General features: G+C 39.8%; 1 protein-coding gene across 1 annotated transcript in view; it reads left to right on the top strand.

Moving 5' to 3' along the window:
• ABTB3 (ankyrin repeat and BTB domain containing 3) overlaps positions 1–26,395 on the top strand; it is a 333,872-nt gene that overhangs the window by 107,958 nt on the left and 199,519 nt on the right. The window lies entirely within an intron of this gene.

The raw sequence follows: 26,395 nt of genomic DNA on the forward strand, positions 1-26,395 counted from the left end.
ATAAAATAAGAAATTGGAGCTGGGCCGTTGCTGGTCTGCTCTTTAGATTTATTCAAGGCAAATGGTGGTATTTTCAATTTGCATGTTTGAGGAGCCTTATACAAATGATGGACTACCGGGCAAGGTTGGGCAAATGTGTGTGTCTTTTCAGAGATGTCAGCCTTCTGTAAGAAATGGAGAGGGTGAAGCTCTAAGAGACCTTTGTTGAGGTTTAGTTCTGGCTATTCAGTTCAATTAAAAGTGTTTATTAAGGACCTACTGTGTGCCAGACATGAACACAAAACCACAAATAAACCTTAGTAATTGCATCCCCAGCCCTTAACACAGAACCTGTAGGTACTTAGTAGGCACTTAATAAATGTTTATTGGATTGGATTTCAGACTGTTTCTTCCCTTAGAAGGCATGCAGATCAGATATAAAAAGGGGTTTCCATTTATAGAATATATTACAAGTTCTTCAATTTTGGCTTGATGGCTCCACTGATGGGGTCCTCCCTGCTACCCATGGCTCGGATAAGATTATCCAGAAAAGTCCAATTTATTTAATTATAATACTAATAGCATTTATACAGTGCTTTCAGATTTGTGAAACAACAAATATTAGCTCATTTCTTCCTCATAAGTCTGAGAGGTAGATGTTATTATAACTCCCATTTTATAGATGGGGAAACTGAGGTACCATGTAAATGTAATTTTTCTTATTATAATTAAGTAAACTCATTTTGCAGGTGAGGAGAGTGAGCTCACAGAGCTAGTAAGCATCTGAAGTTGAATTTGAATCCAGACCCAGCTTTTTCTATTACACCACCTAGCCGTCTCCAACTTCAGGAGGTTTTTTGTTTGGGGAGCTCAAAGGATCTCTAATGCAACTGCCTCATTTTAGAACATAGGAAGCTGGGGTGACAAGGAGACGACTGATGTCACTAAAAAGATTTTGCATTTAAATCTCAGCCCTGGCATTTACCTGTGTGACCCTCAGGACTCACTCGATGCCTCTGGGCCTCAGTGGTGGGAAAAGAGACCTTCTTTACATAAAAATTTTTTTTTGTATTTTATTTATACAAACCACTAGATTTGCTTTGCTCCTTTTGACATTTAAATTAATCTATTGCAATTCATAAAGTCTTTCCATCCAATTCAGGGTCTCCCCCCCAGGTTGCTGAAGGGCTTCTTTGTCCCTCTATTCTCGCCTTCCCCCCCCCAAAGTGATGCTAATTGGTGTGTACTCTGCTCTTGTTCCACTTTTCCCCCCATGGTATTATTCCATAAAGGTCTAGCCAGATTTCTTTGTGTTTCTGTTTATGTGCATTTTTATTACTTGCAGGGGATGCTAATAGAAATCCTAATGGCTGTCATTTCTGTGATGTTTTGTACATTCATTATCTGTTTGGATTCCGGCACCTGGAGGCCATGAAACTGGTATTTTAGCTCCCTTTTTATAGAGGAAATTGTAGTACTTATCGCCATGGTCACACAGCCAAGTCAGTGGTAGGATTATAACCCAGTTCCTCTCTATTTACCCTTCTTTCTCCCACCAGCGGGAAGGAGATCAGGGTTCACAAGCTCTGAGTGGGCTTGGCCAACCCCCTTCACCTCTTCAAGTCTCCATTTCTTCATCTGCTACTGGACCCAGATGCCCCTGGAGGGGAAAGTGAGCAGGTGACCTTGAACAGCCTTCCCTCACTCACATCCAATTCACTTACAAGTCACAGCATCGCCTCCTTGATATCATCGTTGTTTTTGAGAACGAAGAACAAACAACAACAATAACAGTCTCCTCATCTGTAAAAAAAAAATGAGGGTTATTGAACACCTTTATGAGTTCAAATCTGACCTCAGAGATTAACTAGTTGTGTGATCCCGAGCAGATCACTTACCAGGGCCATAAGTGACCGCATCATTAAATAATGACTGGACCATAATGCAAATGGGCCTGGAATCAGGAAACTTATCTTCATGGATTCAAATCTAACCTCAGATACTGATTGTGTGGTCCTGAACAAGTCACTTTACTCTATTTGCCTCAGTTTTCTCATCTGTAAATGAACTGGAAAAGGAAATGACAAACCATTCTAATATTTTTGTCCAGGAAACCCCAAAATGGGGTCAGGAAAAGTCGGACATGGCTGAATAACAGCAATGACCCAAGTACCCAGGGTCAGGTGCATTGTTATGATGTTCTGACTTTAAAAATTGGTCATCTAGGTCTTCTCTAGTAACTCTCTACCCAATAGAATATTTGGAGAATTGGTAGTTTCTGTATCCAGTCAATCAAGCATGACTTGGTTGGTCTTTTCTGATCCCCATGTGGCTGAGCTGGGCCTGGAGAGGACTCATGATATTAGGAGATTCACTGGGGCAGATGTGAGGAGACCTGAAGGATGTTACAGTAAACCAGCTGTTAAAACGTGAAAGAAAATGGTCTGGGACTCCCTGCTTGCTTAGATCTTAGAGAGGGAGGACCTCAGTGATAGTGAAATTTCTGAACCTGGTCAGACAGCCTCAGGCTGACTGTGAATCAAGTCAGATGAACTTGTTGGGATCAGAGACATAGAGCTGAGGCTATCAAGTCCACTTTACACCTGAGGAAACTGAGGCAGACAAAAACTAACCAACTCACTGGTAAAGAGCTGAACTTCCTGATTCTAAGCTCAACACAGTAACCATTTCACTGCACTGCCTTTAAGTGAATATTATATAGGACCAAAATATATAGCACACATTCAATAGCCAGGGAGAAAAGAAATTAATATGTTGGAGTTGTTGAAGAAATTTAGTCATTTATAGGATTATAATTTTATAGGGGACCTTTGAAGCCATTGGGTCTTCATTAGGGGAAACTGAGGCACAGTAAGGTTAAGTGACAGAGGACGGTTCAATAAAACTTTTCAGCAAATCTCTATAGAATATTTTTCACTCATAGCTCCTCACCTCTAGGAAGAAAAGGCAAGTAAGTACCTTCTCTTTAGGGCCAATCTTAGTCTCTACAATTTTGTGGCATCCTTTATGATGCTCTAATGATATGTAATGATCCCAATGAATAAATAATTATAGGTAGCTTTAATAGTCTAAATATTAAGACTAGGGCTAGTTAGGGGTTCCAGGGTCCACAGAACACCAGACTTAGAGTCAGGAACTCATCATCTAAATTCAAATCCAGCCTGAGATATTGACAAGCTGTGTGACTCTGGGCTAGTCACTTAACGTGTTTGCCTTAGTTTCCCCATCTGTAAAATAAGTTGGAGAAGGAAATGGCAAATCGCTCCAGTATCTATGCCAATGAGTTGGATGTGATTAAAATGACTCGACAACAAACATTTTGGGTTTGCTGAGCCTTATGACAGCCCTGGGAAGCAGCTACCATGGTTCTCTGGATCCCCATTTTCCAGATGAGGAAACTGAGGCTTAGATAGACCAGCTTGGCCAGTATCACACAGATGATAAGCGCCATGGGCAGGGTTTAAGCCAGCGAGTCCTCAATCTAATTCCAGCTTTCTGTCTTATGTCACTGACCCCTTGCAAAACTATGAATTAGATTATAAAGGGATGTTAGAGGCCATTTAATCCAGTCTCCTCATTTTACAGATGAGAAAACTGAGCTCCAGGAACATTAAATGACTGGCCTGGGATCACACAGCTCAGAAGTGTCAAGAATGGGATTCCATTTGGATCTCCATGTTTTTAATTCTTGCCTTGGAGAGTTAATGAGAGCATTCAGGCCTTTGATGATGAACAGGAAAGTAAATTTCCTTGCCCAAGCGACTCAGAATCTCCCTCCTCTTTCATATCCCAGTGGGCCTAATATCAGGCATTCTTCGGAACCATTTTCAGAGCCTGCATCCCTTTTGTCAGCCTGGCGAAGGTTGTGGGCAGCATCTCAGAATACTATTTTTAAATTTTAAATTAAATAGATTTAATCAAAATAAACATGAGTAGAGCTAAATTTCTGCTAGCAATTGATGAAAATAAAGATGTATTTTTTTTCCAAGTTCAGAGATTCTCTGAAATCTATTAATGGAGCCCAGATTAAAAACCCTGCTCTAAACAAGAGTGAACCTGAAATTTGGTAGCCGTGCTATTTTTCTGCTTCTCCCCCACCTGTTACTTCCTCAATGGAGCATCTGTCTGAGTTCCCCAAGGCCAGATCTCTCCAGATTAACCCCCATTCTTGTAGCCCGTCCAAGTGGTTATGGATATAGTCTTGCTGAGCCACCGATGTTCTTTCAACACAGAGGATGGATGAAAGTTGGGAGAGTTGAAAGGTGGCGAGGGGCTGATGTTGGAACGAGCTTCATCTGGTCTCCAGACGCCTTTTAACAGACGGTTTGCCTGTGCCCGTCGCAGGGCGTCTGGCTCTGTTGGCATCCGGAGGCCTGTTTTTCTGCCAGCAGAAAATGATCATCCGGCTGTTGGAAGGCAGTCTTAATCCCCACATAGAAGAATCCCACCTTCCTTTTCTGTATGTGGAGCTAAGATGAAAGCACCACAGGGGTATAGGAAGTAGCTGACAGCAGAAGAGACCCCCCAGTAGTGAGGACTGGCCTTGGCCATGGAGGACAAAGGCAGAGCAAGCCCAACTGGGGGATTCCAGGGTTACCCCAGCTCACCGGGTCACTTGGTGTTCCCTGACCCTGATGTGGTATTTCCTGACTCTTCATATCTGGGATATTCTCCTTTCTTAGAATCTGCCATCTAGTCCCACTCTCTCATTTACAGATGAGGAAACTGAGGCAGGAGGCACTATGTCCAGGGCGTAGTCATCAGAGATGAAATTTGAACTCAGGTCTTTTGAGTGCAGAGCTGGAGCTCTTTCCTCTCTGCCAGCTAGTCTTGAGGTTCATTTCCTAAGAAGATGATTTTCCTGATTTCCCCCCTCCCCACACCCTACCAGTCGTTAGCACTCCATCCCTCTATTACTGTGCATTTACTTTAGTTCTATTTTGTATATTTACTTCATCTTATAAATGCACTTCTCTTCTCCTCCTCTCTCCTCCCCGAAGACAATGTAAGCTCCTTGAGGGCGGGGGCTTTTTTATTTTTGTCTTTGTTTCTCCGGTGCTACCCAATATAATGCCTAGCACATAGTAGGTGCTTAATATCCAATATATTTGCTGGGTGATTGGATGACTGTGTGCTCTTGGACAATCCTATTGACCTCTTTGGCCCCAAGCTTATTCACCTATAAAATGAGGTTTGTAAGTCTTTGCCAGCTCTAACACACTTCCATTTTAAGGTAGAGTATGAAGCAAATCCTCGCCATTTTCCAACACAGAGATTTTTAATCACTTTTTAAGAAGTTTTAATTGGGTCTGTCAAAGGCAATGCCCTGAGAGAAGGGGGACACAGTGCATAAAATTGGATTCAACAAGGACAAATGCATCATGCTGAGGGAAGAATAGAGAAGCCTACAGGAGACTTGATGAGGTTGAAGGGATGCTGGGGAGGAGTAGAAGGCATCATGACTGGTGGGGCGGAGAATTACACCCAGCGATGGATTTGTTAGAAAGTCAGCTCAGTGTGTGGGAGAGGGGATGTGGAGGTAGACGAGTCCAGATCTTGGACTATAATAAATATATTTTACTTATTTAAAAATTTTATTTTATTTTAATTTTAAATATTTAAATAAATAAATATAAATATAATAAAATATTATTTTGTGACTTAGGGTATGTCATCTTATATTTTGCACCTTGGTTTCCTCATTTGTAATAATAGCAAGCATTTTATAGCACTTTAAGATTAAAAAAGTACTTTACCATTTGTAATTTACAACAATCTAGATTAGTGCTCTTACTATTTTATATATTATATATATATATATTATATAAATTATCCCCATTTTACAGACAAAGAACAAGACTGAAAGAGATTTAATTGTTTAAGCCAGCTGGGAAGGATGTGAAGTAGGATTTAAATCCAGGTTTTCCTACACCCCATACTCAAGCCCTCAGCAGCACCTGACTCTGTAACATGAGGTTAGACAAGATGGTCTTCAAGGTTCCTTCCAATTCCAAACCTAGCATCTCTTGATCTTCTCAGGATGTAGGACTCTGGGCAAGTCTGAAGTTTCCCATCTAAAAAATGAGGGGGTTGAATTAGGTGAGCCACAAAGATCCCTTCCAACTCAAATTATCATTGTTGTTCAGCCTCCATTTTTGAAGAGGATCAGTGATATCATGCGAGTGATACCTTGACTTGCAAGTGAATTGGATTTAAGTGAGACTGGATTGCACACAGTCAGTCATCAGCCTTACTCTTCCATATCATCAAAGTCCAGTGGCAGGACATAAGTCATGGTGACGGCCCTGTGAATCTTCTAGTTGAAGAAACCCTATAGGACAATGGCCTCCTGCCCATTACAAAAATCGGGACAGTGAAAATAATTATATGAATTCATCATACATCTAATGCCGATGAGTGCAAAATGTATTTTTAACTGGTTTATCTGCTTTTCTATTATAAGTGCACCTTGCATGCTGTAGTATGTCCTATAAGCTGTGTGTAAATAGAAGTTTTGTAAATAGAATAATTTAAAATGCATTAAGGCAGAGTGCTATTATTAAAGGACGCCTATGGGCAATCACTACCTATGTGGGTGGCTTTGGAGAGCGCGCTTGTTAGAAAATCCCTTTTAATGTTCCTAGTTCTTTTTGCTGGAATCTAGGGATGAACTGTCAAATCCCCTCTGGAGGACTCAGCATTTGTCTTGTCCAGGGCTGGTGCTTGCTAAAATCGTGAAGTTCTTGTTTCCAATAAAAGACTTAATCCTAATTATTCTGGAAAGGGTTGTTGAATTGAATAATAATAGTGGGGATTTAAAAGGCCTCTTCAGATTTGCACAGGGCTAAGCATCTGTGTTCTTGTCTGACCTACCTAGCACACCTGTGAATTAAGTAGAAACAGGTATTATTATCCATTTTGTCAGATGAGGAAATTGAGGTAGAGAAGTTAAGTGACCTGCCTTGGGGTCAGAGACAGAATTTGGACCAAAGTCTTCCTGACATCTGGTCCCAGTCACAAGCCACATGGACTCCATAGTGTGGGTCTTGCATCCTGATAGCCTATAGGGTCTTGAAATTCCCTTTTGAAGAATTAATTAATATATTTATTATCTTCTATTTTAATATCGCATTGATTTGTTAATATTTCTTCTCTTTATCTAAAACTTTATGGGTTTTTTTTAAGTAAGTAAAAGAAAAAAAATCAATATATTTAACCTGTCAAAGAGTATATATGATATTCTACACTCATACTCCCTTCATGCACACACACCCACTATGAAATAAAAGGGAACAGGGGTCATTTTCTCATCCATTCTCTATGACTAAGCCCATTGTCATGACACTATTTTCCTTTCTTTTCCTTCCCTTCCTTTCCTTCCCTTTCCTTCCATATTTCCTTCCCTTCCCTTACCTATTTCTCTCCCTTCTCTAATTCCTTTTTCCTTTCCCTATTTCCTTCCCTCTTCTTACCTATTTCCTTCCCTTCCCAGAATTCTGTCCTCCCTTTCTTCCTTTCCCTCTCCCTTTTTTAATCTCCCTCTTTCCCTCCCTCCCTCTCTTCCTCTCCTTCCTTCCCTCTTCCTCTCTTCCTCTCTTTCTCTCCTTCCTCCTCCTCCTCCTCCTCCTCCTCCTCCTCCTCTTCTTCATCCTCCTCCTCGTCGCCCTCCTCCTCCTCTTCGTCCTCCTCCTCCTCCTCTTCCTTCTTCTTCTTCTTCTTCTTCTTCTTCTTCTTCTTCTTCTTCTTCTTCTTCTTCTTCTTCTTCTTCTTCTTCTTCTTCTTCTTCTTCTTCTTCTTCTTCTTCTTCTTCTTCTTCTTCTTCTTCTTCCTCCTTTGAACTATATATATAATATATATAGAAATTATATATATATATATGATATAATATAAATAAGAGGCCATATTTGAACTCAGGTCCTCCTGACTTCAGGGCTGGTCCTTTATCCACTGTGCCGCCTAGCTGCCCCCCTCTCTCTTTTTTTCTCTTTCTCTCTCTCTCTCTCTCTCTCTCTCTCTCTCTCTCTCTCTCTCTCTCTCTCTCTCTCACCCCCTCTTCCTTCCCTCCCTTCCTCTTTCCCCAGTCTCACTTTATTTATAAAATTTGAACACTTCAGTCCTTTCCAGATCCCAATCTATTATTTCTCTGCTTCTGGATAGATCTCAATCCAAGAATTCTTTTTTCCTGTAAGATCCCCACCTGACAGCCCTCCTTCGCAGATATGCTTTCCTGTTTATTGATGGCCTTGCCACACGGAACAGCATCAGAAGCCAAGCTCAGATGAAAACAGGGTCTGACTATTGCCACATAGAACAGGCCTCTCTCACTTGAAATTAAATCAGCCTGACAGGACTCATTCTTTACAGCAGGATGCTGGTGCTTGCTCAGTAATTCCCTGCTGCCTTCAGGGCTTCTCCAGATGGGCTTTGAGCAGGAAACAGTGTTTTGCTTTCCTTTGAGAGCTGGTTCCATGAGCCTTAATCTACTGAGCAGCAGTCACTTACCTGGAAATCTGGGTTTGGAGAGTGGAGAGCACGGGCTACAAGTCAATGATGAACCTTCCATCCTAGCCCTGGCTCTGCCATTGACTGGCTGGCTGTGGGATCTTGGCCAAATAACTTCTCCCTGGCCTTCAGCTTAGCCCAGGGCAATGTAACTTGGGTGAACCCTACAGCTGCTGTGTTTTGAGGCTCAGGGAAAGGCCTGCCTATCCTCCCAGTCCCCCCAGAAAAGTCCCTTTCATAGTTAGAATTACTCCTATATTAGCTAGCAAAGTACAGAGAGCCGCTGTCTCCAGAAGGTCCAACTTGTTGATCTCTAAATTCCAATTGACATTCAATTGAATAAACATTTATTAGACCCCTACTAAGTGCAAGGCAGTGATTTTGGTGATGGAGACAGAAAAGTTAAAAGCACATGCACGGTTCCTGCCTTCAAAGAGCTTACATCCTGTGTGAGGATGTCCAGGTTAATGGCAGGACAGGCCATGTGTGCAGACATGTTGAATGCCAGGTAGATTGACATTGGTGCATCTGGTTTATCTGGGAGGGAAAAGAAAACTTTCACTTGGAAGAGATGAGAGATCCTCATCAAAAAAAAGAAAAAAAAAGAAGACCATTTTACAGACACAGAGACAGTGACAGAGAGAGACACAGAGAGAGATAGGGGAGAGAGAAAGATGAAGGTAAGAAGGAGGGATGGAGAGACAGATACAGAAAGAGAGACAGAGACTGACAGAGAGACAGAGACAGAGGAGAGAAGGATGAAGGGAGAGAGAGAGACAGAGACAGAGAGAAAGAGAAAGAGATAGTGACAGAGAGACAGAGAGAGGAGAGAGGACAAAGGAAAGGAGGGAGAGAGACAGAGACAAACAGATAGAGACAGAGACAGACAGGGAGGAGGAGTTCACCATTAGATGTACAAAAGTATGAGTCATCCACATAGAAACAATTCCTCAAGTTTAGGAATGGATGAGATCTCTGAAGCATGGAGAAAAGAAAAGCAGTCTGGGAACAGAAAAGCTGTTCATTTTTAGACAAGACAGAACAGAACAACTTGGGGAAAGGATAAGGGCCATAACAAAGTATAAACTAAAGTGGCTCCTGGAACCTCAACATAGGATCATTATATTATAGTGAGTCCTTTTGGTGGAGGATCGATGGCCCAAAGTCCAGGTTCGCTGGCTGGTAAATTCCCTGGCACCTTTCTAGAACGTCAGAGTGAGAAGGGTCCTCAGAGATCACCCAATTCAAGCTATTCCTGAACAAGCTAACATTTACATAGCACTTACTGTGCCAGGCGCTGTGCACAAAAGCCTTGGGAGGAAGGTACTGCTATTATTTCCATTTTATAGATAAGGAACCTGAGTTAAGTACATATAGCTAAGGTCACACAGCTGGTAAATATCAGAAGCTGAATTAGAACTCAGGTCTTCATGTTCCAGACTTAGTGCTCTATCCTCTGTGCTACTTGGTGGTCCCAAGAATCTCCCTTATATTATCATTGACAAGGGATTAGGTCTCTGCTTGAAGACCTCTAGCAAGGAAAAACCTACTGTTCTTTCCTCCCTAGTGAGCTTTGGCTTCACTTTCCTGGGCTTTATTATATACCACGAGTGCCATAAACTAGATGGTCTCTTCCAACTCTAAATCTGTGATCTCTGGAAGTCACTTCTCTTCTGTGCCTCAGTTTCCCTACTTGTAAAATCAGGGGTTTGGCTTTTGAGGTCCCTTCTTGCTTAGAGTTACAGGTAGGCTACAGTGTGATGCTATGACCTTTGAGACAGCCCATTTGATTTTTGAACAACTCTAGGTATCAGAGTTGTTTTTTTGTTTTTTTGGTTTTTGTCATCGTTTTTAATTCTGACATCAATCCTAAATTGCCTCCAAAATATCTCTCCAGTGTCTTTAGTTTTGTTTTCTGGGGTTTAGTAGGACAAATCAAATCCCCCTTCCACACATTCTTCTTAGACACCCCTTCAAATACTGCAATGTTGCTATCACATTCCCTCTAAGTCTCTTCTCCAGGCTGAACATCCCCAGCCCCTTCAAAGTTGTTGTATGATAGGGTCTTCAGGGACCTCACAGTCCTGGGTACCTTTCTCAAAAGGTGCTTTCGCCTTTTAATTTCCTTCTGAAAATGTGGCTTCCAGAACAGAACCCAGTCTCATGGATGTGGGCTGACCCGGGCACATCTGGAATAGATTGAAATTCTGAATGAGGCAGGTCAGGTCTGCCTTGGCTTCCATCCAAAGGGTTCTGGTTTCTTAATCACCAAAAAGTACCTTATTATACAGCAGACTCACACTGTGAGAGGGACTTTGGTGTAATGGAAAATCTACTGGTTTTGGAGTGGGAAAATTTCCTGACTCTAACATTGATTTTCTCTCTCTTCTTCTCCATTGTTTTTTTAGCTATCTTATTAATTCTTTTCAAATTAACATTTGCCAAGTATGCCCTCATGTGCCAGACCTTTTACTAGATGCTGAGAGTACATGAAGATAAATAAAACATGTTCCTTGCCCTCAGGAAGCTTAATGTTTAGAAGAAATATTAATAGTAATGCAATTCAATTTTGAAATTGTTAAGTAGCTACTATAAATAAATGTTCCAGAAATGATGCAAGGAGATGGGGATGCTAAGTCAGAACAAAATATTCCCTGCCATCCAGGAGTTTCCATTCTTTTGAATATTGGGATGGGGCATGGATACAACATGTGTGAAGATAAATAAATTGAAAGGAGGAAAAGAGGGAGAGATGGCGACAGACTAACAGAAAGACTGAGAGAATTAGAGAGTCAGGGACCGTGAACATATAAACAACCAGGTAATGGGGGTGGAAGGTGAGGTTTGAGATGTGCATTGAAGGAAGATGGAGATTCTAAGAGTTGGAAGTCAGGAAAGTATTCATACTAGGGATTGAGCACAATCTGTGCAAAGACATGGAAGCCAGAGATGAAATGTCATGTAAAGGGAAAACCAAATAGGCCACAGAGGACAGCATTGTACATTGAAACAAAAATGGAAATCTGGAACCAATGACAGCCAGGGGAATTTGTATTTGATGCTAGAAACAACTGGGTATTTTTTCTGGAGCAGGAGAATGGCATGGTCAGACTTGCTTTTTAGGAATAGCAATTTGGGAGGATGGATGGAGGATGGGAAGAAGAGAGAGCTCCCAAAGGCAGACACCAACTAGGACACTGTTGTAATAATCTAGGTGAGAGGTAATGAAAAACTGAGCCAAGACAGTGACCATATGAATGTACAGATGTCAGAGATGTATAGGTCGCATTACCTTAAAGTTTTACGGCAGCAGCATATCTGTTTCCAATCCTCATCCAATCTGTATCCCAGAGGAAACACTTCTCTATCCAGCACAGAACTCTCCCTGGAGAAGTATACTCATGTACGCTAGAGAATTAATGGAGTAGCTCTTTCCTCAAAAGATGGTCGGGGTATCCTAGCCCAAAACCTTACATGGATCACTTGGAGAAAGTCAATCGCAAATGGTCTCATTCAGCTGGAACACTTGGAGAAAGCCATTGGTCTTTCTGAGATTTCTCCAAGTGAAGGAGGGGAAAAGGGACAAAGGCGTGTTCTAGTTATGATTCTATATCCATAGACATTAATCTCTTTGAGGGCAGGGCTCTTGGATTTTGGTTTTTGTATTTCAGCATGAGACATTTTTGAGTGAGCCCAAACCTGTGATTTCACAGATGTTGAGATTTTTTCTCTACCAACATAGATGGCATGAACTCTGAAATGTAAAAGTGTTAGGGAAATTGCTTATGAACATGTGGCTTGCCTGGAGTTGTACTATAAGTATGAGTCAGAGCCAAGTAACTGGAGGAAGAAGAAAAACCAGCAATTTAAGGTGAGATGAGAAATTATAAAATCATCGATTTAGAGCTGTGTGGACCTCAGAGGTCATTCATTTCAACACCGTATTGCATAAATTTGGGTTTCTTTTTCCACTTACAACCTCTTTTCCCCTGAGAAATTTTTTACCCAACCCTGGGTATAGAGGCATAGTAAATAGGTATGCAAATCAGACATTTACTGATGATAAATCATAAACAAATTTACTTTAAAACAATTTTTTGGTATACAAATGATTTTACCATGAATTAAGATGAAAGGAAATTTGTACACTGATGAGACGGATGTACTTGTTTATTTTTACATAAACAATTAAATCTTGGCAGAATATTTGACACCTTTTACTGTAGCCAAATTTTTCATCACTCCAACATTGTTATGTGACCCCATATGGAGTTGAGAACCACCATTTAAAAAGCTTTTGGTATACATGAGGCAGAGACCTATGGCTTCCTGGAGGAGGGGATGTGGGAGTATAAGGAGGTAGATTCTGAATAACAGAAGAGAAAGAAGGAAAGGGAATGTACTCCTGGTCATAGAGTGTTAAATTCAAGGAATAATAGCAGTTTAAATAGGACAGAGAGTACTCAAAAGAGGATGACAAGAGAGTTGGGGGAGAAGATTGCTTCCTACTCAGAGATTCTATGAATTAATGATCCAGCTTTCATTGGAGCACAAAGGTGATTCAGGCAGCCCATAACTAGGTGGGAACAGAGTACAGAGTTGTTTTTCTGGTAGTAGGGATAGATTCTCCCAGTGACTGAGAGGCTGTGAATCACCAAACATCATGATCTCAGCAGATTCCCAATGGCAAGGTTTACAAAGGGCAATGGAAAGATACGTGTGGTGGGCGTAAGTATGTCACCAATGGATAGACATGTGGTAGGCATAAATAGAGCTGAAGGATGTCACCCTCAATGACGTGGTATTGAGAAATGGCATCAGCTGGCATTAAGGATGAGTATAAACAGAAAAGGTGATGAGCTAGTTACACAACAAGAATACGGGATAGCCAAATTTGTCAATGGCAATTAAAAGAATGCAATGGAAGTTTCTCAAGGGTTGGCTGGATGGTCATAGAGGACTTGGGAAAAGTCAAGAATCCTGTAAGATGTGAAGCTATGGGAAAGGGGGTACACATCCTCAAGAGAGAATGGCCTAACCCAATATAGTATGAATGAATGAAAAAGCATTTACTAAGGACTTACTTGCCATGTGCCAGGTACTATTTTAGGTACTCAATATATGAGATAGTCTCCATCCTTGAGGGACTTACTTAAGGGAAGGAGGCACAACATAGAGAAGATTACTGTCGGGGAAGGGTGTTTTGCTTTGCAGAAGGTTTGCATGGGGGTTAGGGAAGGACCAGAGATGAGTTGCTCCATTGCAAAATTCTAAGAGGCAATGTGGTGCAGTAGTTAGTTCTTTATATTCTAAAGGCAGTATGTTGTAGTCGATAGTATTCCAGACTCGAAGTTGGGTTCAGATTCCACTTCTGTGTGCAACTTACTCAACATTAGTTTCCTCTTCTGCAAAACAGGGATCTTGGCATAGTGGAAAGACATCTGTCTCCAGGAGAAAGATCTGGGTTTAATTCTATTTGAGACATACTAGTTCTGTAATCCCTAGCAAGTCATTTACTTTCTCTGAACCTCAATTTTTTCATCTGTAAAATGGGAATCTTAGCATGCTAGATAGGGAACTGGTCTTGTAGTTCCTATCTCTGACACATATTAGCCATGAGATGATTAGCAAAGTGATTTATCTCTAGAATATATAAGCTCTAGAATTCTGCCTCTGTTGTTCCTTCAATTGGATTTCTTATCATCAGTATCATCACAGGTTGCAACTCCCCTTTCAGCCCTCCCAATCTCCCCAAATCTAATTGGCAGTCACTAATAAAGATGATGATCTTGGCTAACACCTATGATATGATATATTACATCTATCAGATGCTTTATAATTATTATCTCAATGTTACCCTCACAACAATCCCAAGAGGTGGGCAATACTGTCATCCCCATTTAATAGATGAGAAAACTAAGGCAAACAGAAGTTAAGCGACTTACTTAGCTAATAAATATATGAGTCTCTGAAATCAGGTCTTCCTGACTCCAAGCATAGTGCGCCACCTCCTACCATATTGTGCATTTTAGATTATAAATTTGGAACTGAAAAGTATTGTGGATGTCATTCTTATAGAAGAAGAAATCCAGGGAAATAACATCACTTGTCCAGAGTCACACACCTAGAATTTGAACTCAGATCTGATTCCAAATCTGCTATACTTTCCCCTGTATAAAATACTCTGCAAATTGGAAGCCTTCTATGCATGTCACTGATTACCATTAGCCTTTAGAGCTCATTATTACCCTCTTATTTTATAGAAAAGGAAACGGAGGTCCAGAGAGGGGTCATCAGATCATAAACCTGGAGTTAGAAGAGTATCTAGAGTGCATCTAGGGGCAGCTAGGTGGCGAAATGTATAGAACACCAGCCCTGAATTCAGGAGGACTCGAGTTCAGATCTGGTCTCAGACACTTAACACTTCCTAGCTGTGTGACCTTGGGCAAGTCACTTACCCCCAGCCTCAGGGAGGAAAAAAAATAGAGTGCATCTAGCCCAATTCTAGATTTTTACTTTTTACAAATGAAGAAACTAAGAAAGGGAGGGTGATTTGTCCAAAATCATACAAATTCATAGTTATGATTTTGCCTTTGGATTTAGAACCTTAGAAGTCATCAAATCCAACTTCCTCATCTTCCACATGAAGAAACTAAGGCTAAGAGATGAAAGGACTTGGGTTAGGTAGGTGGTGCAGTAGATAGAGCACCAGCTCTGGAGTCAGGAGGACTTGAGTTCAAATGTGACCTTATATTCATACTAGTGTGACCCCAGGCAAATCACCTAACCCAAATTCCCCAACACCCCCCAAAAATATATGTGAAGATTTGTCAAAAGTCACCCAAGAGATGAATTCAGGTCTTCTAACTCTAAATACAGAGCTTTAGCAGCAGAGCAGAAAACCTTTTTGGTTTCTAATTCATCATACCCTGGGCTGCTGACTCCTGAGACCTCACAGTGATCATTTTCACCATTGTATGCCTGGGCCTTCTCCATCCATAAAACAGGGATACAGAGTTAATTTCAGCTGAAGTAATTGCTTTTAAAGTGAAAAGATGAAAGCTTGTTCAAATTATATGCATCTTAGGTCCCTTAGCAGCTTGCTCGTTTTAGCAGCTTTAGAAAAGAAAGGAGAAAGAGAGAGAAGAGAGGGTTTTAATTTTCCTAGAACAGTTGTAAATTGTTGGAAACAGAATGGAGACTTAGCAAGTCTTTGGGGTGGAGAATAAAAAGACACTAATATATGAATGTTATGGAATATTATTGTTCTGTAAGAAAATGATCAGCAGGATGATTTCAGAAAGGCCTGGAGAGATTTACAAGAACTGATGCTAAGTGAAGTGAGCAGAACCAGGTGAAATTGTACACAATAACAACAAGATTATGTGATGATCAATTCTGATGAATGTGGTTCTTTTCCACACTGAGATGATTCAGACCAGTTCCAATGGTCTTGTGATGGAGAGAGTCATCTACACCCAGAGAGAGGACTGTGGGAACTGAATGTGGATCACAACACAGCATTTTCACTATTTTGTTGTTGTTTGCTTGCTTTTTTCTTTCTCATGTTTTTCCTTTTTAATTTGATTTTTCTTGTGCAGCATAATTGTGGGAATATGTTTAAAAGAATTGCACATGTTTAATATTGGATTACTTGCTGTCTAGGGGAGGAGAGGGGGAAGAAGGGAAGAAGAAACAATTTGGAACACAAAGTTTTGCAAGGTTGAATGTTGAAAACTATACATATATTTTGAAAATAAAAAGCCAAAAGATAGATAGATTAATAGATAGATAGATAGATAGAGATGATAGATAGATAGATAGATAGAAAGAAAGAAAGAAAGAAAGAAAGAAAGAAAGAAAGAAAGAAAGAAAGAAAGAAAGAAAGAAAGAAAGAAAGAAAGAAAGAAAGATAGATAGATAAAGAGATCCTAAGGTTACTTCGCCTTTTGGAAGTAGTGAAGGAGGGCAAGACTCCCAGTTCTGGTCTCCTTCCCATAAGTCAAGTCTGGGGGAAACCATCTTCCAGAAGAGAAGTAATTAATCCAGAGAGGGAAAAGCAGACCCACAAAAGAGCATTTTAATTGGCTAGGGTATGGATTTTTTGTTTCTTTGATTTTTGAGTTTAACATCTCATTGGTGCTAGATTACTATTTGCAAGTTTGGGGGAATAACAAGGTAGGGGAGATACCTTGGGGTGGCTAGGTTGCATGAGGGTATATTGCTGAAGGAATTTCCTGGATGGGCTCAAGCACCAATGGACTTTTCTGCTGGGAATATTCAAGCAGTGAATTAAGATAATCAGCAAACTGCAATCAGATAATGTATGGCCGCTAGCAGCAGGGAGATTGTTTCTCTGTGTTTCTATGGTGAAGACAACTTGTTATGAACTTAGTCTTTCTTGGGATTTAAGGCTGAAAAAAGCCATACCCCAGATTCACATTTTCTTCCCTAATAACAGTGTAAGCTTCTTGAGAGCGACAACTGTTTAATAAATGTTCGTTGATTGCTTGCAAGGCTAAATAGTGCAGGGAGCACATTATTAGATAAGACCAAATAAATAAAACAGTTCTAGCCCCAAGGAATTGTTTCTTTCTGTTTCCATAGTGAAGAAACCTTATATGAGCTCAGGCGTTCTTGAAATTCTAGATGAAAAAAGCCTATGCTTGCCATACCCCAGATCCCCAGTATCTTCCCCAGTAGAAGTATAAGTCTCTTGAGGGCAACAGCCATTTAATAAATGTCCGTTAATTGCTTGCAAGGTAAAATAGTTCAGGGAGCACATGGAGAGGTAAGACTGAATAAATCAAACAGTTCTAGTCCCAAAGAGCTGACAGTTGAGTATGGAAGATTAACCAAGTATTACAACTAACTATATAAAAGACAGAATGTGACACATGCTTTAAGAGAAGTGCCATGAGGTTTTAAAGGAGGGAGGAATTAGAAAGCAAGGAGGAAGGAGGAATTAGGAAAGGCTTCTTGGAGGAGGAGGCATTTAAGTAGGTTTTGAAAGACAGATGCTATTTGAACGGGCAGATATGAAAGGGAAGGCATTCTAGGCAAGGGGGACATAGGTCTTTGAAGTAATAAGATTTACAATCCTAATCTGATATGCATATATATATGCATATCAGATTATGATTGTAAACATATATATATATATATATATATATATATATATATATATATATATATATATATATATATATATATATATACTGCTGAGGCAATTGGGGTTAAGTGACTTGCCCAGGGTCACACTGCTAGGAAGTGTTAAGTGTCCAAGACCAGATTTGAACTCAGGTCCTCCTGACTCCAGGGCTGGGGCTCTATCCGCTGTACCACCTAGCTGCCCCATCCAATATATTTTTTAATCATCTCCTGTCATAGTTTTAATATAACAGATCAAAAGATAGAAAAAATAATTTTACAAGAACTTGAAATCCAGAAACTTTTGACAGGCACATGAGAAGGAACTTCAGGGAATATTCCGAGCCACTTGACCTCTTTCTGAAAAATTCCTCTGGGTTTGGCTGTTGTTTGGCAAAAGACATAGGAATCAAAGATCAGGTTGGTGATCTTTCCATGTTTAATAGCAGAAAGACTTTTCTTTCTGAAGCTGTCACCCAAGCAGCACCAGCAGCCTCACTCTTGATCAAGACATACTTGATCCATCTTTTATTTGATGAATTTTCCATGACTTGATTTCTTACCATGAAATTACCACACAGCCAAAAAGCCTCTGAGGTTTGACTTTCAGGGGGTCCAAACTCAAAGGCTCATGGAACCTATGATCCTCAGTCTATATTATCAAATCTCCTTTTGTCTCTGACTCAAACCCAAGCCACAGTATTGTAACAATGGATCAAAACCATCACTAGAGGCTCCTTTCCTCAACTATTTTAAAGTGTCAGAGTGATATTTGACTATAAAGTAGTAATATTTCTCTTCCTTTCAAAAAAGTTCAGAAATAATCACCTTTACTAAAATTGAAAACATACACACATTTCTGGAGGTTCTCTTTTAGAATTTCCTTCAGAGACAGTTACCAACCATGAAAAAAAAAATTAGGTCCATGCCTTATTTATATGGGACACACTTCCTTAGTTCAGGACCTTCTCCTCATCTCAGCCCTTTTTTTTTGCTCACCGTAACTCTGCCTCTTCCAGTGTGCTTGAGTCAATAACAGTAAATGGGTGCCCCAGTGGGGAGCTAAATAGGGGCTAGCCCAGAGCCACCATCTGTGCTGGAGAAAGGAGCTGTGGGGCTGGGGAACAACATTGCTACCATTGGATTTCAGATGATAAAAAAAGCCTTTAACTTGTCCTCACCTTTCACATGTTTCACAGAGGGAAGTGCACTCACACTCTCTCTCTCTCTCTCTCTCTCTCTCTCTCTCTCTCTCTCTCTCTCTCTCTCTCTCTTTCTCTCTCTCTCTCACACACACACACACACACACACACACACAAACACAAACACATACACAGACACAGACACACACATAGGTACGTATGTGTATATGGATTATAGATTACAAAAAAAGATCTTTAACAGGTCCTTACCTATTCTCATGTTTCATAGAGGGAAGAATACATACACACAAATAGGTGAATATATATATATATATATATTCATGTATGTACATATAGACACATGCATATGTACATACATTTAGATTAGAAGGGACTCTATAGGCTGTATAATACAACTCCTTCATGTTACAGATAAACAAAATGAAGCCCAGATCCAGTAGAGGGTATATTTGAACCCACATCCTCTGTCTCCACACCCAAAACCCTTTCCATTGCGTTCCATGTTGTCTCCTATTAATTTAGGTGTCCTGATTCTCAGGTTGGATTTTTGTACTACACTAGTAGACTTATACGAATTAATCCTCGGTCTGCCAATCTAACATTCCAGCTATTGGTGGGTACAATTGGCATGAATATATAATGCTAGAAATTAAATTATAATAGTCAAGGGCATTTTGCAGGAAGAGGAACAAGGTGCGGGTAACCATTAATCATTTCCCATCTTATTGTAGTAGAGATGATAATATTCTGAGGCCTCCCAGAAGCAAGGTAAAAGTTCCCATAGACTTCCAATTTAGAATGTTCCTTCCAGGAAAAAGTCAGTAGCCAGGGGTGAATTCAGGAAGGATCTATTAGCCACCATGCTGGATCCTAAGCTTACAAAGAAACATAAGAATGAAACCTGCTCCCAAGGAGTTTCCAATCTATTTCAATCAATCCACTCACCAATAAGCATTTAAAGGTACCTGCTACATACTGGGCACTGAAGAAGCAAAGATAAACATGAGGGAATTCCTGCTTTCAGGGAACTAATATTTTCTGAGGTGTGGAATGCCTGATAAATATATAATACATTCGAAATAAATAAATAAATATAATTTTGGGGAAATGGGGCAGGGGGAGCTCTAATAACCAGAAGAATAAAAAATTAATAGTTGAAGTCTCAGATTGGCAAACCATGGATTAATTTATAACAGTCTGTCTAGTGTAGTACAAGATTGCCAACCTGAGAATTAAGACACCTTGGTTTATAGGAGACAACATGGAACCCAATGGAAAGAGTACTGGGTTTTGAGACAGAGGATGTGTGTTCCAAGGCCTATCAAAAGCACAGAAGCAGAGGATAGAATGTCACGTATAGGGCATGGCAGCAAATCCATTTTGACTGAAGAATAAAAGTGTGTGAAGAAGAGTAATATGTCATCTACCTAGAAAGACAGGATGGAACCAGGTCATTCCAGGCTTTAAATAGTAAAAGAGGACTTTGTATTTTATCCTAGAGGCAATGGGGAGCCAGGGAAGCTTGCTTGAGCAGGGATGGGGTGCAGCCCTGTAATTTAGGAATATCATTTTGGCAGTTGTATGGGAAATGGATAAGAGGAGGATGAGATGAGATGCAGAAAGACCAGTTGGGGAGAAATGACATAAACTACAGACTGGTTAGCTTGACACTCATTGCTGGCAAGCTCCTAGACCCAGTTATTCAGCAGATGATTTATGGGCACTTGGGCAAAGAAGTGACCCTCTCTGTCTGGGAAGCATCATGCACTAGGGTTGAAATTTACTGCAGCTACAATCCAGAATACAAACATTCTCCACAGCTAATGCATAGAGTATCAGGCGTGGAGGCAGGAAGACCCAACTTCCTGTGTTCAAATCCTTCCTACATTTACTAGCTGTGTGATTCTGAGCAATTCACTTAATTCTATTTGCCTCAGTTTTTTCATCTGTAAAATGAGCTGGAGAAAGAAATGATGAATCACTTCAGAATTTTTGGCAAGAAAACACCAAAATGAATTCACAAAGAATTGGACACAACTAAAAATGACTAAACAAACCCAAGTATTTTATAATTCCGTGATATGAAGAAAAAAATCCTAAGGAACACTTATATAAAATTTCAAAGAGAAGAGAAATTTTGAGTGGATCAGAGCAAAAGTGCCTAGCACAGCACTTCTTAATGGGCTTGAATTAAAATGTTGGGGAAATATTTAACAAAATAAATAAAAGTACACTAGAACATAAATTATACTAATCTGTGGCTTCCTAAGTGGTATGCTCCCAGTGGGGATGATTCTGTTTGGTTTTGTGGACCCTATTTCACAGCACTAAATTAAAGAATAGAGAAAAGGGAGAGCGAATACCCTACTTGGGACATTAATAATATTAATATAAATTGGAGACAGCAGAGTGTAATAGTAGTTTAGCATTTATACAGTGCCTTGAGGTTTGCAAAATATCTAATTCAAGCTTCACAGCAACCTTCCCTAAGAGGCAAGAAATGAGCATTTTTCAAGTGCCTACTCTATGTTAGTCATTGGGTTAAGCAGTAGAGTGCTGATAGGAAACCTGTTTTATAGATGGGGAAACTGAGGCAGGGGTGATTTAAAATGATTTGCCAGGGTCACACAGCTAGTAAATATCTGAAAAAAGTAGTTAAACTCAGATCTTCTGACTTCAAGACTAAAATCCTATCTAGTCAAATCACCTAGCAATTAATAAGTGCCTTCTATGTGCCAGGAAGTATATTAAGTGCTGGGAATATAACAACAAACAAACAAACAATGATATCAACAATGTCCAGAACTAAAAACGTTGTTCCAACTAGGGAATTAGCAGGGCAGAACACAGGGGGGCTAGCAACTTTGTGATAGGTCCCACTGGCTGTATAGTGAATGGACAACTGGCCTCAGAACTAGGCAGACGAGTTTGAGTCACATCATTGATTTCTACTGATTTTAGAGTCCTGGACTAGTTGCTTAACCTTTTAGTAATGCCTCAAGACAATCCTCTAAGACTTATCTGATGCAAAGAAGGTGCCACTGTGCAAAGAAAGAGTGAATTTCCCAATTTGGGAGGTCCCTATATCATTTAAATCTCAGGTCAAGCTCCTGTTCCTAAATGAGAGTTAACAGGTACCACCTTCTACCCTGCACCAACTTTCACATCCCATCTATATAGATATAGATATAGATATACATATATATATATAAATAGATATATAGATAAATAGATTATATAGATATATAAATAGATAGATAGATAGATAGATAGATCTATATGTATATATAGAGATCCTGACCTCTTCTGATAAGTGGACCTTTGCTATAAGGCATGCATGTGCAGAAGCTTTTGGTTGACCCCACTCTTATCCATGTGCCCTGATCAAGGTCAAAGGTAATATGACTACTTGACTTCCATAAAGTGGATTCTCTGAGCCCAGAGATGGAGGGAAAGAACACAGTCCTGTCTCTCCTTGCTCTGTGTCCAAGGCTTGTGGCAGGGTTCTAAAAGATAAGATACATGAACTTTGCCACTTTGATGGCCATTCTCTCTGCTGAAGCAGATAGCAGGTTCTTCGTGTTTCTTGACTTATCTTGGCTGAAAAATTGATTTTTTGTTGTTGATTAAGCCTTGTCTCCATTTATCGACAGACTCTCAGTCAGCCTGTGGGCTTGTACTCAAAGCTTTCCCAGCCAAAGTGGACTTGCCACAGCTTGCCTCCCATTGGGACAGCCTCCAGGAGCCCAGAGGTATTCCTCTGCCTTGTTAATATGCTGCATCTATAATACAGGCCAAAATGATAGTTATTTGCTCAGCTTAGATCCCATCAGACTGCTGTGTTTATTTCTGGGCATCCTAAATTCAGAAGGATATTGATCGCTGGCAGCCAAAATAATGAAGGGTCCATCATCATTATCATATTCTTTGCATATATATCTCATTTGATCTCTATACTGTGTGTGGTAGGTATATTATTTATCTTCTGCTACTGAGATGTTAGTCCCTTGTTCAGGTTCACAGCTAGTATCTGGAGTCAGAATTCAAATTCAGATCTTTTTGACTCCTGAGTTGAATGCTCTATCCATGGTGCCATCTAGTTGCCAGGGTAGCACACTTAGTGAGTGAGGAAGATGCTCCTATTATTCTTATATTACAGACAATGAAACAGAGATTAAGTGATTTGCCAGGGTCGTCGGCAGGTTGACATCTGCAGCGGGGTTCAATCTCAGCTCTTTCTGGGTCCGAGCTGAATGTGCTATCCATTAGACCCAGTAGTTGTCACATGAGGATCAGGTGAAAGAATTGAGGATGATTATTTTATGAAGTTAAAAACATTATTCTAAGAAGGGGTACAAAAGTTTCACCAGGCTGTTAAGTGGATCCATGATGAAGAAAGGGTTAAAAACCCCTGATCTACAGAGAAATGCAAATTAAGACAACTCAGATACCACCTCACACCTCTCAGATTGGCTAAGATGACAGGAAAAGACAATAACAAATATTGGAGAGGATGTGGGAAAACTGGGACGTTGATACATTGTTGGTGGAGTTGTGAACAGATGCAGCCATTCTGGAGAGCAATTTGAAACTATGCTCAAAAAGTTATCAAACTGTGCATACCCTTTAATCCAGCAGTGCTACTACTGGGCTTATATCCCAAAGAGATCATAAAGGGTTACTATTTACCTACCACCATGCTGGCTTAATATACTAAGTCTAAAACCATTTACCTGCATCACTTATGTTCAGGAATTTCACTCATTAGTTTAACAAATCCCTGTGTTAACTTCCTTGTTAAAATACTCCCTAAGAAAAGGCCAGAGCCCTCTTTGTAGTGGCCAGAAACTGGAAACTGAGTGGATGCCCATCAATTGGAGAATGGCTGAATAAATTATGGTATATGAATATTATGGAACATTATTGTTCTTTAAGAAATGACCAGCAGGATGATTTCACAGAGAGCTGGAGAGACTTACATGATCTGATGCTGAGTGAAATGAGCAGAACCTTTTTTTTTTTTTTTTTTTTTTTTTTTTTGTACATGGCAATGGCAAGATTATACGATGATCAATTCTGATGGACATGGCTCTTTCCAATTGATTCAGATCAGTTCCAATGAATGATCTTGTCATTGTGAGAGCCATCTACACCCAGAGAGAGAACTGCGAGAACTAAGGGTAGATCACAACATAGCATTTTCTCTTCTTTTGTTATTATTTGCTTGAATTTTATTTTCTTTCTCATTTTTTCCCTTTTTGATCTGATTCTTCTTGTGCAGCAAGATAATTATACAAATTAGTATGCCTATATCGGATTTACACATATTTTTATCATCTTTACTAGGAAAGAGGATGGGAGGAAAGGAGAGAAATTGGAACACAAGGTTTTGCAAGGGATGAAAATTATCCTTGCATATGTTTTGAAAATAAAAAGCTTCAATAAAAAGAACCCTTGATCTAGTCCAACCGGCTCACTTTTTAGTTGAGTAAACTGAGACTAAGGAAAATTAAATTATTTTTTTCAAAGTTTCACAGGTAGCAACAGGGCTGGAATTTGTAACCAGGTCCTTAGATTATAAAGCCAGTTCTCTTTCCACTGGATGGTTATCTCCCTGATACAGAGTAGCAGTAAACATTCAGGAAATTAGGGTCTCAGAGCAAGGAGTTCCAGATGACTCAGCCAGTCTGTACCAGAGTTAAAAGGATAACTGAGTCATGTGCTATCATTCCCAAGATAGGTCAGTGACCACAGGGCCCAAGAAGACTGCCAGAAAGACTTTCTTTCTTTGGCCCAGGCTGGGTCAGAACGGTTTTGTACTTATTTTGAACACCATCTACAGACAAGCTGATGCAAATGAATCTCTCCCTCCCCCTCTCCCTTTCTTTTCTGGGTAAATGATACCTGCTAATTTCTCCAGTCCCTTGATTGGGAGAAAACTGTGTTCTTGCTTGACTTTTGTTTGCCTCCAGGGCTGATTTCATCTTGACAGATAAGAAGATCTCTAACACCTCAAATTTGTTTTTGAAATTGTTCATTTGTACCTTTCTCTCAGCAGCTGCTGCTGAGATGAAATCAGCCACAAGATTCTAGAACTGGAAGACACCTTTAAGACTATTAAGAAGGTCAACCCTCCCATTGAACAGATGGGGAAACAGAGGTCTGTTTAAATGTTAAGTGACTTTCTCAGGGTGACACAGCTAGCAAATGTCAAAGGCAAGATAATCTCAAATTTTCCAGATTCCAGATCTGACACTCCAACAACCAGGCTAGGCCATTTCTTTCCAAGATGGGCAGATGTTAAATGACAGTGGGAACAGATATGCAGAGGTGGAAGTCTAAGGGTATAGAATGCATTATATATTTTTTCATTCGGTTTGTTGATTTTGCTGATCTTTCTTCTTTCTAAATAATTCTTTGCTAATGATATATGTTTAACATATATATGTACATATATGTATATATATATATATATATATATATATATATATATATATATATATATATATATATATATATATATATATATATATATATATATATATATATATATATATACATATATGTTAACATATATACTTCCTGTCTAGGGGAGGGAGAAAAATTTGGAACATAAGTTTTTGCAAGGGTGAATGTTGAAGACAGTCTTTAAAAATAAAATTTGTTAAAAGCAAATAAAAAATTATTTGTTACATGGGATGGCTTTTTATGAGGAAGTGGAGATGGGGAGCTGTAGAGGGAAAAGTTAAGTGATTAAAAACCAAAAGGACAAATGTAGGTAACCCAATGGATAGAGTATTGGGCCTGGACTGAGGAAGTCTCATATTCCTGAGTTTAAATTTAGCCTCAACCTATCTGTATGATTCTAGGTAAGTCACTTAACCCTATTTACCTCAGGTTCCTTATCTAGAAAATGAGTTGGAAAAGGAAATGGCAAACTATTTTTGTATCTTTGTCAAGAAAATGCCAAGTGATATCTCACAAAGAGCTGGACATGACTGAAATGACGGACAATGAAAATCATCAATAAAAATCCATTTTTCTTAAAAAAAAAACTGAGGAAAGGAAGAAGAGGAAAAAGGAAAAGGAGACAATTTTTTGATCAAGGACATTTCTAGCTTCCCCAATATCTTCTTACCCCTCTCTAGGAGTGGGAAAGGTGGACAAGGCCACAAAGATCTGTTAGTGTGGAATTTATGATCAGGATTATTAAAAACCCCAGTAGTGAACAATAGTCCCATTTGGGATCCTCCAGGTAATGGTGAGTGTTGCTTTTATCCAAGCCTCACAGCAGTATCCATTTCTCCTTGGAATTCAGCAGGTGAAGAGACTATTTTTTTCAGATAAAGGAAAGATTAGCCAAAGTTCAGAAATGGGAAATATCAGGATGGGTTATGGAAAGACAACGGTTCAAATTCTGCTACAAGTCACTTCTTGCCCAAACCTCAGTTTCCTTATCTTTAAAGTGGAGGGCGGTGGATAAGATGAATGCTGGGATTCCTTCCAACTGTAATTTATGTACCTCCTTGGACCTCAGTTTCCTCACCTGCAAACTCTCCTAGAAGGTATCCATATTCTTT

Source organism: Sminthopsis crassicaudata, chromosome 5 (genome assembly GCF_048593235.1).
Source record: "Sminthopsis crassicaudata isolate SCR6 chromosome 5, ASM4859323v1, whole genome shotgun sequence".
NCBI classification, from domain to species: Eukaryota; Metazoa; Chordata; class Mammalia; order Dasyuromorphia; family Dasyuridae; genus Sminthopsis; species Sminthopsis crassicaudata.